This window comes from Mustela nivalis (assembly GCF_964662115.1).
Source record: "Mustela nivalis genome assembly, chromosome: 12".
NCBI lineage: Eukaryota > Metazoa > Chordata > Mammalia > Carnivora > Mustelidae > Mustela > Mustela nivalis.
This window is the reverse complement of record NC_139031.1, coordinates 51,077,313-51,092,722: the sequence shown is the minus strand read 5'-3', so window position 1 is coordinate 51,092,722 and position 15,410 is coordinate 51,077,313. Positions and strand designations below refer to the sequence as shown.

At 40.9% G+C, this 15,410-nt stretch overlaps 1 protein-coding gene across 2 annotated transcripts in view; it reads right to left on the bottom strand.

Annotated features, from left to right (window-relative positions):
- Positions 1-15,410, bottom strand: part of CDCA7L (cell division cycle associated 7 like) — a 46,751-nt gene that overhangs the window by 22,402 nt on the left and 8,939 nt on the right. The gene's annotated exons all lie outside the window — the stretch shown is intronic.

The following is a 15,410-nucleotide window of genomic DNA, read 5'->3' as shown; positions in this document are numbered from 1 at the left end:
ATCTCCTCCAAGGACACAGGAACGAGGATGGAGTCCCCAGCATCTAACATGGGGCCTGGCCTAAAGCAGTTTCTCAATAACCCAGGCTGATCACCAGACATGCATCTGCCCTTGTCATCCGTTTCCTAGGGAAGGTGTGCGGGGGGGAAGAGGGGCACGTTATACCATCCCTGTACTGGAGAGATGGCCCATATCAGAACATTCATGAACAAAGCAGTCCCCAAAAGCTCCTCCTTTGCAAAGGACCACAGATCACCTGCAGGCCCTAAACACGACCTCAGAGCTCATCTCGGGAGCAGAGATGGAAGGTCAGCAGTTCTGAGGGCTAAACAGGAAGATGGAAAGGCAGCAGCTCAGGGTAAGCCACCACAGGCCAGGGCGCACTGGTGAGCTCAAGACACAGGTCCAAAAGTGGCGGCCACTCTCCAGGACAAGATCATGACATGTAGAAATGGGGGTCCCGTGGGCTCCCCCTTCAGCCCCCTCCTCCCGCGAGAAGCCAGATTTCTTGCTGAGACATCTTCCAGTCGTAGAACGTCGGCTTCATCCCCGCTGGACCTCACACTCATCCAGCGACAGTGCACAGCAGCAGTCCTGGGGCCATGCAGAACCCAGAGGACGTTTTAAATGCCAGATTTCAAATATGACCAACAGTCTATCTGCTAGTGTCTGGTATGAACAGCAGTAGACACTGGAGTGCTAAGAAAACTAAGTAAAAAGAAAAACTTCACATTAAAAGGAGCGCGGCCACCCTGTTGTTCTCTACAACAAGGCAGCTGAGCAACCGGTTTGGCAATGGCATAGACCCCACAGACAAAGAGAGGCAGAACCTGGTGGAGACCCTGATGGACAAGACCCTCACCCTGAGGCTGAGCCCAGGGACACATGTCAAAAGGAGAATGTCAAAGCCAAGACCAAGGTCAAGGAGGGCCTTCTGCCTGACCAGCAGCATCTGATTTCTGCAGGCGAACAGCTGGAAGGTGTCCACAATGTCCAGAGAGAGCCCCCACCCACACTTGGCACTATGACTGCAGGGTGGTGAAGGTCTGCCGCCAAGTGCCCTGCTCACCTGCACCCCTGCACAGCCAGCAGCTGCAGGAAGTGCACAACCCCAGCAACTGTGCCCCAAGAAGGTCACATAAGGTCATGCCCCAGGCTCTGCCTTTGCCCCACGGCCCTGGCACCTCAATAAAGTTTCCCTTCCACGGACTGGAACAAAAAAATCAATTCATTAATTAAAAAATGGCCCTTCTGTTGTTCACAGAAGCACTATATTCAACAGCCACAAAGGGGAAGCAACCCACATGTCCATCTATGGAAGAATGGACGGACAAAATTCATAGACATGTATGATGAAGTATTATTCAGTCTCAGGAAGCAAATTCTAAAAATATTGAATCCCGAAACTAATATGTCAGAGGTCAATTACACAGCCACAACATTAAAACAAACAGATAAACAAAAGAACTGGTGTGAAACAGTCTGTTGGGGGGAGAGCCTGAGGTTCTACAGCTGTAGCAAGCTCCCCGGTGAGACGCTGACACTCGTCTGCAGAACATACACTCACACAGAGGAGGGGTGTAGGCCCACTTTCTGCTCCTGTTCTGCGCGGTGTGACCTTTTTCCTGCTTGACACCAGCTCTTCAAGGGCTTATCTGAACCTCCTAAATGGACACTTAACTCTCAGAGCAGACTCTCGAGCTCTCTGGCATCTCCCCCCACCACCATACTAGGCCCTCAAGCACCAAGAAGAGTCTTATGTACTTAGAGGTACTTAATCAACATCTGATTAATTGATGAGCAATGTTAACTAACTCAAAAAGAAAAGGAAGAATATCCTGTCACACGCTATAACATGAATGAAACTTGAGGGCGTTATGCTAGTAAAGTAAGCCAGTCACAAAAAGACAAATATTCTGATTCCACTCACAGGAGAAACCTCATGGGACTGGTCTGACTCACAAATACAGGAAGTAAAGGGGAGGCTGCCAGGGTGGGGGAGGGGAGCGGTTGTTTCATGGGTACAGGATTTCAGTTTTACAAAATGAAAACCTTCTGGAGATTACTTGCCCAACAACAATTTAAATGTGTTTAACGCTACTTAAAAATTATTAAAAGAATAAATTTCACGTTATGTGTACCTTATCACATTTTTTTAAAATTCAGCAATAAAAGACCAACTTTGGAAGACAATCTAAAAGTGCCGAGAAAACCTTCCTTTTTTAAAAAATTTTTATTTAAATTCAAGTTAGTTAACATATGGTGTATTATGAAGTTTTAGGGGTAGAATTCAGTGACTCACAGTTATATATCTCACTCAGTGTTCATGACATCCGGGCCCTCCTTAATGCCCAATTACCCCATGCCCCCCCGCCACCCCCCTCCAGCAGCCCTTGGTTTGTTCCCTATAGTTAAGCATCTCTTATGGTTTGCCTCCCTTTCTGTTTTTGTCTTATTTTTTCTTCCCTTCCCCTGTGTTCATCTGTTTTGTTTCTTAAATTCTACATAGGATTGAAATCATAGGGTATTTGTTTTCTCTGACTTACTCCATGCTTAGCAAAATACCCTCTAGTTCCACCCACAGCAATGCCAACAGTAAGATTTCATTCTTTTTGATGGTTGAGTAACAGTCCACTGTTTCTGTGTGTGTGTGTGTGTACAGAGAGAGAGAGAAAATATGTGAATATATATATATATGTTGAATATTCCACTGTATGTATGTGTGTGTGTATGTGTGTGTACATATACACACACATACACACACACATACATCACTTCTTCCTTATCCATCCACCTGTCAATGAACATCTGGACTCTTAGCATATTTTGGCTACTGCTGCTATAAACAAGTGGGATTTATTCCTGGGCTGCCAAGATGGTTCAACATCCACAAATCAATCAATGTGATTCACCACATTAATAAAAGAAAGCACAAGAACCGTATGATCCTCTTAATAGACCCCAAAAACGCATTTGACAAAATACAGCATCCTTTCTTGATAAAAACGCTCCACAGTGTAGGGGTAGAGGGAACATACCTCAACATCATAAAGGCCATATACAAAATATCATTCTCAACAGGGGGAAAAACTGAGAGCTCTTCCCCTAAGGTCAGGAACATGGCAGGGATGTCCACTATCACCACTGCTGTTCAACACAGTTCTACAAGTCCTAGCCTCAGCAATCACACAACGAAAAGAAATAAAAGGCATCCAAATTGGCAAAAAAGAAGTCACACGCTACTTTCACTCTTCACAGATGACATGACATGACTCTGTGGAAAACCCAAAAGACTCCAACCCAAAATTGTTAGAACTCATACAGGAATTCAGCAAAGCGGCAGGCTAAGAAGTCAATGCACAGAAATTTGTTGCATTTGTACACACTAACAAAGAAAATCTTCTCTCCTTAAATGAATGCAATCTTTTCTCAAACTCCAGAGCACCTCTAGACCTCCATCCACTTCTACCTGAGGGGTATGTGGTTTAAGAACCCAGCACTTCATCCTAAGGCAGGTTCAAAAACATCACTCCCCCCGCCCCCACAAGTCCAGGCTTCGGCCTTCATGCCTGGCAGCACCGCACCCTGAACCCCGGAACCTGGGCTCTGAAGCCCAGAAATTAACTGCAAGTCTGGGAGACAGAGCTGTCTGCACAACCTTAATTGGTTTAAAATCCAGCTCTGTTCTCTCCCAACTAAGCTCCACTAATAAAAATCAATCCTGCCCAACTGCTGCTTGCTTTGTAGTTATTCGGTACCCTTCTAGCATTTCTTGAGGAACACTAAGCCATGCTCTGGAGCTCTCTTTAACGACCTCAGCCTAACCCTAATTGAAATTCAATTAAAAAAAAAAAAAACACAACTAATAAGCCATAAAAAGCCTCAAACCGCCAGTTGCTTTTCAATCAAGTATACACTCTTGAAAACAAATGAGCATATCATTAATCTAAAACTTTGTATTTTTAAAATTAAGTATATTTTTTTAATTAAGGCTTTTCTGTACCTCAATGACCTACAAATGTATTCTTCCTAGACTGAGAAATACCACCTCCCAGCTGGAAGGCACATATTTATCAGCTACTAGTTTTTGAAGGAAAGCGACAGATTCTTCTTAAAGGCTGATTCCAGAGCTGATTTTGATAAAGCTTCAGGAAATGTTTCTTATTCCAGCAACACTGTGTATGTTTCACCTGGAAACAAGTTCCATTTGTAGCCCTAAGGAACTGCACAAAAGAAATCTGTGCATACTACTGCATTTTCCTTAGTAAGTGTTTTGAAAGCAATTTTGATAGCAAGGAAAGCAGAATTTGCAGGGTGTACTCTCTTGCATCTGCAAAAGAACACTTTACACACAGGAAAGCATTCCTTCAACCCTCCACAAACACCGCTGTTTTGCATAATTTTCTATCACAAACACTGTCATTTCTTTAAATCGCTTACGGTTAAACTGGTAGATCCACAGGACACACCCATACCTTACACCATTTACAAAAACTAACTCAGAAGAGAGCAGACCTAAATATAAAACCTAAAAATCTAAAACTTCTAGGAGAAAATCTTTGTGACCTTAGGTTCACAACACCAGAAGCAGAATACAGATTTTAAAAATTTATAAATTAGACAATCAAAATTTTAAAATTCTGCCTTTCAAAAAACACTTCAAATAGAATGACAAGAAAAAACAACAGACTGGGAGAAAACACCCACAAACCATACACCTGATAAAGAACCTATACCCAAAATATATAAAGAACCTCAAAACTCCTTAAGAGAAGAACACAATTTAAACACGGGCAAAAGATGCAGGCAATTTGCCAAAGACCTAGGACTAGCAGATAAGCACATGAACAGAGGTCTGACATCCACAGCCCTTAGGGAAATGCAAATTTTAAACTACAATGAGACGCAATTATCTACCTATATAGCATGGCTTAAGAAAACAGGACAATACCAAGTGCTGCCTGGCAAAGATCTGGAGCAACTGACACTCTCCTAAACGGTTGGTGGAAACGCAAAATGGTAGGACCACACTAGAAAACAATCTGGGAGCTTCTCATCAGGTTAAACATACTCTTACCACATGATCCAGGATGAAATGAAAACTTAGGTTCACAAAAAAAAACCACTATCATTAGCAATTTTATTCCCAAACCCAGAAACGATCCAAATCAGCTAGGGAATGCATAAACAAAACATGGTTCATCCACATCACTGACTCCTGCCAGCAATAAAAAAGACTAAATTACTGACAGACACACTTACATGGATATATCGCAAATGCATGAGGCCTAGTGAAAAAAGGCTACATGTTATCTGATTCCACTTCGGGACATGTCAGAAAAGGCAAAACTAGAGAGACAGAACACGTCAATGGTTGCCTGACACTTGAGGTCAGAGGGAATTTTGGAGCAGTGATAAAATCAACTGTGACAGTGATTACACAAAAAGCTCATAGGACTGAACACTAAAAAGGATGACTTCTACCGTATGTAAATTAAGCCTTAGTCAAAAAGAAAATGACGTAGAAACAGTGGAACATACAGACTGCCTAGAAATGGATCCTAGTACATATCATGAAAATCTGATAGGACAAACACCACAAATCTATGGGAAGAGATGTCGGTAAGTCAATAAAGGATGCTGGCAAAACTGCCTATTTGAGGTAAATTCAAGAGTCCATTTTTCTTCTCACCTGATACTATCTATGAATCAGAAGAGAATCAGAAGATGAGAGAGTTCAAAGGTAAACAAACCACAGGACAGATTATAATTGATGTGAATATACAGCTGGTCCCGGCATGAGGAAGACTTTAAGCACCCACATAAAGGAGATCAGAATGGAAAACAGTATCACGGACCACTTACCAGTTCTAAACACCTTAAAAGACGACAAATTTAGGGGAGGAAAAAAAAAAAACCTTGGGAAAAAAGATATGCCACAAATAGGCAAATTACTGGTACTGAAAAGCTCTTGCAAAATGAAGTATTCCAAGTCACACAGATAAAATAGGTAAAACAAAGAAAAGTCACTAAAAAGGGAACACAGAAAAGGCTTAAAACGTATTTAAAGTCTTCAGTCTGCCTAAGTAATGAAAGACAAGGTTGCTTCTCCGCTAGCAGCTTAGCTGTCCATTATGGGGACGCTCAGCAATGGCGGCACATGACAAGACAAGCACCCTGATACAGAACCGGGGAGCAGACAAGTGGGCCTGAAGTCTCAAAACACCAACGTGGTCATATACATCTAAAGCAGGGGAGTTACTTTTTTAGAAGTATATGCAGTGAGATTTGAAAACCTCCAGAAAATATGGTTCAACTCAGAGTGATGGAGCATATGAGCTTTTATTTATAGCTAAGAGGATCCAGGGTCCAGGAGGACCAGAGTACGAGGAGATCTCCTCCATCAGCTGGAGCACCTCCTCTCAAAAGGAAGCAAACCTGAGCCTACTTACTCAAGGGCACACAGCTTGCTCATACCCCTACAAACGACATTCAGGCAAATGCTATTTTTCAATAAAATAACTACCCACTAATTAGCATTTGTGTTTAAATTCAATCAAAAAGCTTAAACTTTTTGGCCAAGAAGCATGAGCAACAAAAAACTGATTAAACCGGACCTCATCAAAACTGAAAACATCTCTTCATCAAAGGACATTATCAAGAAAGTGAAAGGCAACCTACAGAATGGGAGAAAAGAGCTGCAGGACACCTAAGTGATAAGGACCCAGCACTCTGAATATACGAAGATCCCCTATGATGCAACAACAGACACCATCCAATCAAAACATGCATGTAGAATTTGACACATATTTCTCCCCCCGCCAAAAACTATATATACAAATGAACAGCAATACAAGAGAAAATGTTCAACATCATCAGTCATTAGGGAAGTACAAACCAAAAATACAAAATACCACTTCACATCCTCTAGAGTCCAAAAATCATAGAGAAGAAGTGTTGGAGAAGATGTAGAGAAGCCAGAACACTCATACATAGGTAGTGGGAATGTAATGGTTCAGTCACGATGGGAAACATTTTGATGATTCTTCAACAAGTCAAACACAGAATTCCTATCTGACCCAGCACTTTCATTCTTAGGTAACTAAAAGAACTGCAAAAACAGGTGTTTCAGATACATGTACATGCATGTTAACAGCAGGACTACTTATAACAGCCAAAAGATCCATCATGAATGAGTGGATAAGAAGCTGTAGTATATACAATATACAGTGGGTTCTTCCGCTATTAAAAGGATGAAGTACTACTGATTCATGCTATGATGTAGCTCAACCTGCAAAGCATTATACTAATAAGCAAGCAGAGCCAGACCCAAAAGTCCCATAAATTGTTCACTTTAAAATGATTAATTTGGGGAGACTGGGAGGCTCAGTCGGTTGAGCACCTACCTTGGCTCAGGTCATGATCCTGGGGTCCTGAGCTCAAGCCCTGCTAATGGGGAGCCTGCTTCTTCCTCTGCCACTTCCACTGCTTGTACTCTCTCTCAATTTCTCATTCTCTGTCAAATAAATAATCTTTTTAAAAAATAAATAAGGGGTGCCTGGGTGGCTCAGTGGATTAGGCCACTGCCTTCGGCTCAGGTCATGATCCCAGAGTCCTGGGATCGAGTTCTGTGTCGGGCTCTCTGCTCAGCAGGGAGCCTGCTTCTCCCCCTCTCCCTCTCTCTCTGCCTGCCTGCCTACTTGTGATCTCTGTCAAATGAATAGATAAAATCTTTAAAAATAAATAAGTAATAAATAAAAGGGTTAATTTTATGTTACATGAATTTCATCTAAATTTTTTTAAAAAACACCTAAACTCATTATAACAGTTAAAAAACTTACTATCCTACTATTCAAATTGGCCTATAAATATGTAAAAGTAGGCAAGTGACTTACTAAACACTGCAAATCGTAGGCAGAATGCAGCTCCTTACAACACTCACCACAACATTGTACCCAATCGGGGACTGCCTGAAGGGACTGGTCCCTCTCTCACCTAACTCAGTCTCCTGCCAGGAAAAGCTCCAGCCATTGCTCATGAAAGCTACAGGTGACTACAGACCTGAGATGAAGAGTTTATGCATGGGGAAGTACGGTAGACCACCCAAAGCCCCAAGGAGAAGCTTGGGTAACACTCTGTGGGAAACCAAGGCATTCCAAAGCAGCTGTGTCCCATCAGGGAACTAGGCAACCCTCACACCAGGCCAGGCCAGGCCAGACACCTGCTCAGCAAAGATCTGACAAGACTTTAAGCTTCCAGGCTCAGGGCATGCCCAGCTAATCAATGAATGACTTCCCTGGCACAAAGCCAGTCTGTGAAGACTAGAAAAGGTGGCTGTTTCCTCCAACACCCACTCTTCCACAGAAGATCAAAGACAAAGAAATAGAAAAAACTGGCCCACTCAAAGGAACAAAACAAACTGACAGAGAACATGCGTGAGGTAGCACAGACTGTGGATTTACTAGACAGAGGACAACTGCCTTCAATATGCTCAGAGAACAAAAGGAAAACTAAAGTAAATTGGGAAAAGGATACACAGTTAATCCTTAACACCACAGGTTGAGAGCACTGACCACCCCTCCATATAGCTGAAAACCCACATGTAACTTTTGACTCCCCAAAACTTAACTAATTAGCTTACTATTGACTAGAAGCCTTACCAATAACACAAACAGTCCATTAACAGTTTGATAAGTTGTATGTTTTATATGTTGTATTCTTACAACAAAGCAAGCTAGGAAAAGGAAAATATTAAGAAAATCGTAGGGGCGCCTGGGTGGCTCAGTGGGTTAGGCCGCTGCCTTCGGCTCAGGTCATGATCTCAGGGTCCTGGGATCGAGTCCCACATTGGGCTCTCTGCTCAGCAGGGAGCCTGCTTCCTCCTCTCTCTCTGCCTGCCTCTCTGCCTACTTGTGATCTCTCTCTGTCAAATAAATAAATAAAATCTTAAAAAAAAAAAAAAAGAAAATCGTAAAGACACTATATGTATAGTACTGGACTATAAGAAAAAATGTATGTATACTGGACCCACGCAGTTCCAATCTGTGTTATTCAGGGTAGACTGTATAAGCAAAATGATGTCAACAAGGAGAAATTATAAAAAGAACAAGAATTCTAGAAGTGAAAAAATACAACAGCCAAATTGAAAATATCATGAGACAAGTTCAAAATCAAACTGAGGAGGCAGAACAAAGAATCAGAGAGGCTATTTGACAAAGTAACGACCAAAACCTTCCCAAGTTTGACGGAAGACTTGAAGCTCAATAAACCCCAAGTAGTATAAACCCAAGAGACCCACACTGAGACTTATTTAAATCAAACCCATGAAAGACAAAGAAAAAGAGAATACTGAAAGCAGCCCCAAAAAAAGCAACTCATCTCACATAAGAACTCCTCTAAAGGAGTATCAGCTGATTACTCAGAAGAAACCTTGGAGGCCAGAAAGCAGTGGAATGATATATTTAAAGCACTGAAAGAAAAAATTGTCAACCGAGAACTCTACCTGGCAAAACTGTCCTTAGACATTACCAGATAAAAAGCTGAGAGTTCATTAGCACCAGACCTGCCGAACAAGAAATCCTAAAGGGAATTCTTCAAGAGGAAATGAAAGGTCACTAGAGAGTAACTCAAAGCCATATGAAATATAAAGTTTTTTTTTTAAAGATTTTATTTATTTATTTGACAGAGAGAGAAATCACAAGTAGGCAGAGAGGCAGGCAGAGAGAGAGAGGGGGGAAGCAGGCTCCCTGCTGAGCAGAGAGCCCGATGCGGGACTCGATCCCAGGACTCTGGGATCATGACCTGAGCCGAAGGCAGCGACTTAACCCACTGAGCCACCCAGGCGCCCCTGAAATATAAAGTTTTAAAGTAAAATACAAATACTGGTAGTAATATAAACTCACTTTTTTGTTTTCTCCAATTAAAAAATGCACCTATGATTCCATATTTTGTACTGCATGATGCATAAAGATAGAATTGCTGACATTGATAACCAGAGGAGGGGAGGAGCTGTATACCAGTAGAGTTTTTGTATGCCACTGACAAACCAGTATCATTCAAATCAGATTATTTCAATCGCAGAGTATTCTATGTAATCCCCATACTAACCACAGAGGAAAAAAAATCTATAGATTACACAGAAAAGAAAATGAGGGTATCAAAACATGCCATTAATCAACAGAACACCAAGGTAGGCAGTAATGGAGGAAACAAGAATCAAAAATGCTAAGAAGAATACAGAGAACAAAACTAAACAAAAATGTCAAAAGTCCTTCCCTACCAGTAACCACTTTAAATGCAAATGGATTAGACTCTGCAATTAAAAGACACAGATTGGCAGTAAGAATTAAAAAAAAAAGGGGGGGGGACCCAACTATACCCTGTTTACAGAAAACTCACTTCATACCTAAAAAAGACAGTGAGGCTGGAAAGTGAAAGGACAGAAAAGATATGCAAATGTAAACAGTAATCCAAAGAGAGATGTAATGACTATAGTGACATCAGAATAGACATTATGTCAAAAAAAAAAAAAATTACAAGGACACTGCATATGGATAAAAGGGTCAATTCACCAAGAAACCATAACAATTAAAAATATGCGTGCACAAAACTTCAGAGCTCCAAAACATATGAAGCAAGTGCTGACAGAAATGAAAGAAATAGTTCTACAATAATAGTTGAAGACTTCAATATTCCACTTTCAATAATGGAAAGAATAAGACAAAAGATCAACAAGGAAACAGGAACTGAGCAATACTATAAACCAATTCGAACTAACAGACATAACACTCCAACCAACACAGTAGGATACATTTTCTTTAAGGCTGCATGAAAACCTCCCCAGGACAGACCTTATGTAGGCCACAAAATAAGTCAGAATAAATTTAAAACAGTTAAGGGGCGCATGGGTAGTTCAGTGGGTTAAAGCCTCTGCCTTCGGCTCAGGTCATGATCCCAGGGTCGTGGATTGAGCCCCACATCAGGCTCTCAGCTCAGCGGGGAGCCTGCTTCCCTTCTTCTCTCTCTCTGCCTGCCTCTCGGCCTACTTGTGATCTCTCTCTCTCTCTCTGTCAAATAAATAAATAAATAAATAAATCTTTTTAAAAAATTTTTAAATAGTTAAAATTATACAAACTATCTTTTCTGATCAGAATGAAATGGAACTAGAAATCAGTAACAGAAGAAGACTAGCAAATTCCAAAATACGTGAAAATGAAACACCACTGTCAAATAACCAAGGGGTTGCTCCAAAGGAGAAATCATCACAAGAGAAATTAGAAAATACTTCCAAACAAGTGAAAATGAGAACAAAATGTACCAAAACTTATACTATGCAGAGGAAAGCAATGCTAAAAGAAACATTTAAAGCTGTATACACTTGCATTAAAAAAGATCTCGAACCAACAAGCTAATTTTACACCATAAAAGGAAATAGTTAAAGTATAGCAAACTAAACCCAAAGATAACAGAAGGCGGAAATTATAAAGATCATAGTAGATATAAATAGAGAACAGAAAACCAACAGAGAAATATCAACAAAACCAAAAGTTGGTTCCCTCAAAATATCAATATTGACCAACTGTTAGCTAGACCAACTATGAAAAGAGGTACAAACTACTGAAATAAAAAGGAGTCATCACTACCAATTTTACAGAAATAAAAAGGATAATCAATCAAAGAGTGCTATGAGCATTTGAATGCCAACAAATCAGGGTTAGCTAGATGAAATGGAGAGACTCCTAGAAACACATAACCTTCCAAGACTGCATGAATAGAAAACCGGAATAGATGTCTCACTAAGGACACCCAGATGGCTTCCCTAGTGAATTCTATTTAACTTTTTTTTTTTTTTTAAAGATTTTATTTATTTATTTCACAGAGAGATTACAAGTAGGCAGAGAGGCAGGCAGAGAGAGAGGGAGGAGGAAGCAGGCTCCCTGCTGAGCAGAGAGCCCGATGCGGGACTCGATCCCAGGATCCTGGGATCATGACCTGAGCCGAAGGCAGCGGCTTAACCCACTGAGCCACCCAGGCGCCCCTCTATTTAACTTTTAAAGAAGAATTAACATCAACCCTTCTCAAACTCTTTCAACAAATGAAGAGAGCACTTTCTTTAGCTCATCCCATGTGGCCAGTAGGCTCCCATGATGCTGAAGACAGATAAAGACAAGGAAAGCACAGAGCAATATCCCTTTTAATTATCAACAAAAAAATCCTCAACAAAATGCTAGCAAGCCAAATTCAGTAGCATAGTAAAAAGATTACACAAGATGTCTCAGTGAGATTTCATTTTGGTACGGAAGATGGTTCAACATAGAAAACAAAACACGTGATCATCTCCACAGATGCAGAAAAAGCATGTGACAAACTTCAACACCTTTTCATGATCAAACCAAGCCAAACCAAACCAAAAAACAATCAACAAAGAATGGAAGGAAACTTCAACATAATAAAGGTCACATATGAAAAACAGGTAACCCCATACTCCACAAAGACTAAAAGCTTTCGCTTAAGATCAGCAACAATACATGGATCCCACTTTCACTACTTCTATTCAACACAGTATTTGATGATCTAGCCAGAACTACTACACAAGAAATAAAAGGCATCCAAATTGGAAAGGAAGCAGTAAAATTATGTTTGCAAGTGACATGTTCATATACATAGGAAAGGCTAAAGATTCCACAGAACCTGTGAGCAGTAATTAGCCAAGTCAATAATGCTGCAAGGTACAAAATCAACACAGAAAAATCAGTTGCATTTCTACATGCTAACAACGAGCAATTTGCTAAGGAAATTAAGAAAACAATTCCATTTACCATAGCATCAAAAAGCATAAAACACTTAGAAAAACTGAGGCAATAAGCAGAAAAACTACACTGAAAACTACAAAACATCACTGAGAGAAATTCAAGAGGGGCGCCAGAGTGGCTCAGTGGGTTAAAGCCTCAGCCTTCTGCTCAGGTCATGATCTCAGGGTCCTGGGATTAAGCCCTGCATGGGGCTCTCTGTTCAGGGGGGAGCCTGCTTCCTCCTCCCTCTCTGCCTGCCTCTCTGCCTACTTGTGATTTCTGTCAAATAAATAAATAAAGTATTTAAAAAAAAAAATTCAAGATGACAGAAAGAGATGAAAAAGCACCACATATTCATGGATCAGAACACCGGATATCGTGAACACGACAATACTACCCCCCCAAGCTACCTACGGGTCCAGTGCAATTCTATCAAAATCCCAGCAACATTTTTTTTGCAGAAAGAGAAAGGCCCTTCCTAAAACTTGTGTGGAATCTAAAGGGACTCAGAATAACCCCCCAAAAATAAATAAATAAACAAACAAACAAATATCTGTAAAAAGAAGAACCAGGGGAGCCCAGCAAGCTGTCAGTGGAGCGTGCAACCCTTGATGTTGGTTGTAGATATTATTTAAAAATAAAATCTTTCAAAGATAAATAAACAAACAAATAAATAAATAAAAAGAACCATGATGGAAGGCTCACACTAATTTCAATGCTTATTACAAAGCTACAGTAATCCAAACAGAGATGTCCTAGTATAAGGACAGCCATATAGGGGCACTTGGGTGGCTCAGTCAGTTCAGCATCTGCCTTTGGCTCAGGTCATGATCTCAGGGTCCTGGGATGGAGCCCCATGTTGGGCTCCCTGCTCAGCAGGGAACTTGCTTCTCCTTTTCCCTCTCTCCCGTGCTCTCCCTCTCTCCTTCATTCTCTCTCTTAAATAAATAAAATCTTTAAAAAAAAAAAAAAAAAAGACATACAGACTAGTGCAACAGAATGACGAGCTTGAAGACCAACCTTCACACACATGTGGATCAAATAATTTTTGACCAAATGCCAAGACTATTCAAGGGGGGAAAGGGCGGCCTTTTCAAGAAATGATGCTGGGAAAACTGGATATCCACACTGAAAAGAATGAAGCTGGATCCTTAACACAAACACCTCCCCAAAAAACCCCAAAATGTAACCAAGACCTAAAACTAGAAGCTAAAACTACTAACTCTTAGAAGAAAACATAAAGGAAAAGTTCATGACATTAGACTTGGTAATGATTTCTTTTATAGGATATCAAAGGCGCAGACAACAATAGAAACAGACAGATAAATTGGACTTCAGCAAAATCAGGACCAGTTAAGACATCAAAGCACATGATCAAGAGACTGACAAAGTATCTGCATATCATACATCTGATAAAGATTTAATATCCAGAATAGAGAACTCTTAGAGCTCAACACCAACAGCAAAACCCAATTCAAAAAAGCCAAAGACTTAAAGACATTTCTCCAAGAATAAAAGGATGGCCAGTAACCGTGTGGAAAGATGTTCAACACTAATCATGAGGAAAATGCAAATCAAAACCACAATGAGATACCACTCCACAACCACGGGGGCAGAGGGGGAGGACTATTATTTTTAAAAAAAAAACCACCACCACCACCAAAAAACCAAATTACGTGGTGGTGAATATGTGGAGGAACGGGAGGCTCTGGGCAGTGTCGGTGGGGAGGTGAAACAAGGCAGCTGCTGTGGCAAAAAACATGGTAGCTCCTCAAAAACACACACACAGAATTACCACATAATTCAGTAATTCCACTTTAGGTATATGGCCCAAAACACTATAATCCAAGATTCAAATAGTTATTTCATACCAATGTTCACAGTAGAATTACTCACCATACCCAAAAGGTGGAAACAGCCCAACTGGCATGGATGGACGAATGGATAAAGAAAATGTGGTATATACATGCAATGCATCATCATTCAGCCTTAGAAAGGAAGGAAATTCTGCTCTAGATAAACATGGATGAACCTTGAAAACATTAGCTGAGTGAAATAAGACCCGACAGGATTAATAGTCCATGATTCCCCTTCTGTGTGGTACATAGCACCAAATTCAGAGAGACAGGAAAGGAGAAGAGTGGTGATGACCACTGGTAGTGGGATCAGTGATTAATGGGTACAGAGTTTCCTGTTCAGGATCATGAAGAAGTTCTGGAGATGGTCAGAGGTGATGGCCACACAACAATGTGACTACACCTGATGCCAGTAGATTTTATGCTATGCATATTTTACCACAATAAAAGAAAAGGCAAAACAAATAAACAGTGCTATTTAAAAAAGAGATCATGTAAATGCGGAGAACCTTACAGACAGGTATGTGCAGAGGGCTTAGAAGAGCTATCCAGGTGAGTCACAGAAGAAACTGGAGTTTTGGCAGAGGTTCTAGGAGGAAAGTGAGCCAGACCACTTGGGATACGCTGGGTGGTTTCCTTTTCCAGAAAGGTTAGCAGACAGGAAATAGGAAGCCAGTGTCAAGATTTCACTGGTCCCTAACAGACTGATTATCAAACTGACTGCTCTGTTTTTCAAGAAGGTGCTATTGGCATTCTGGACAAG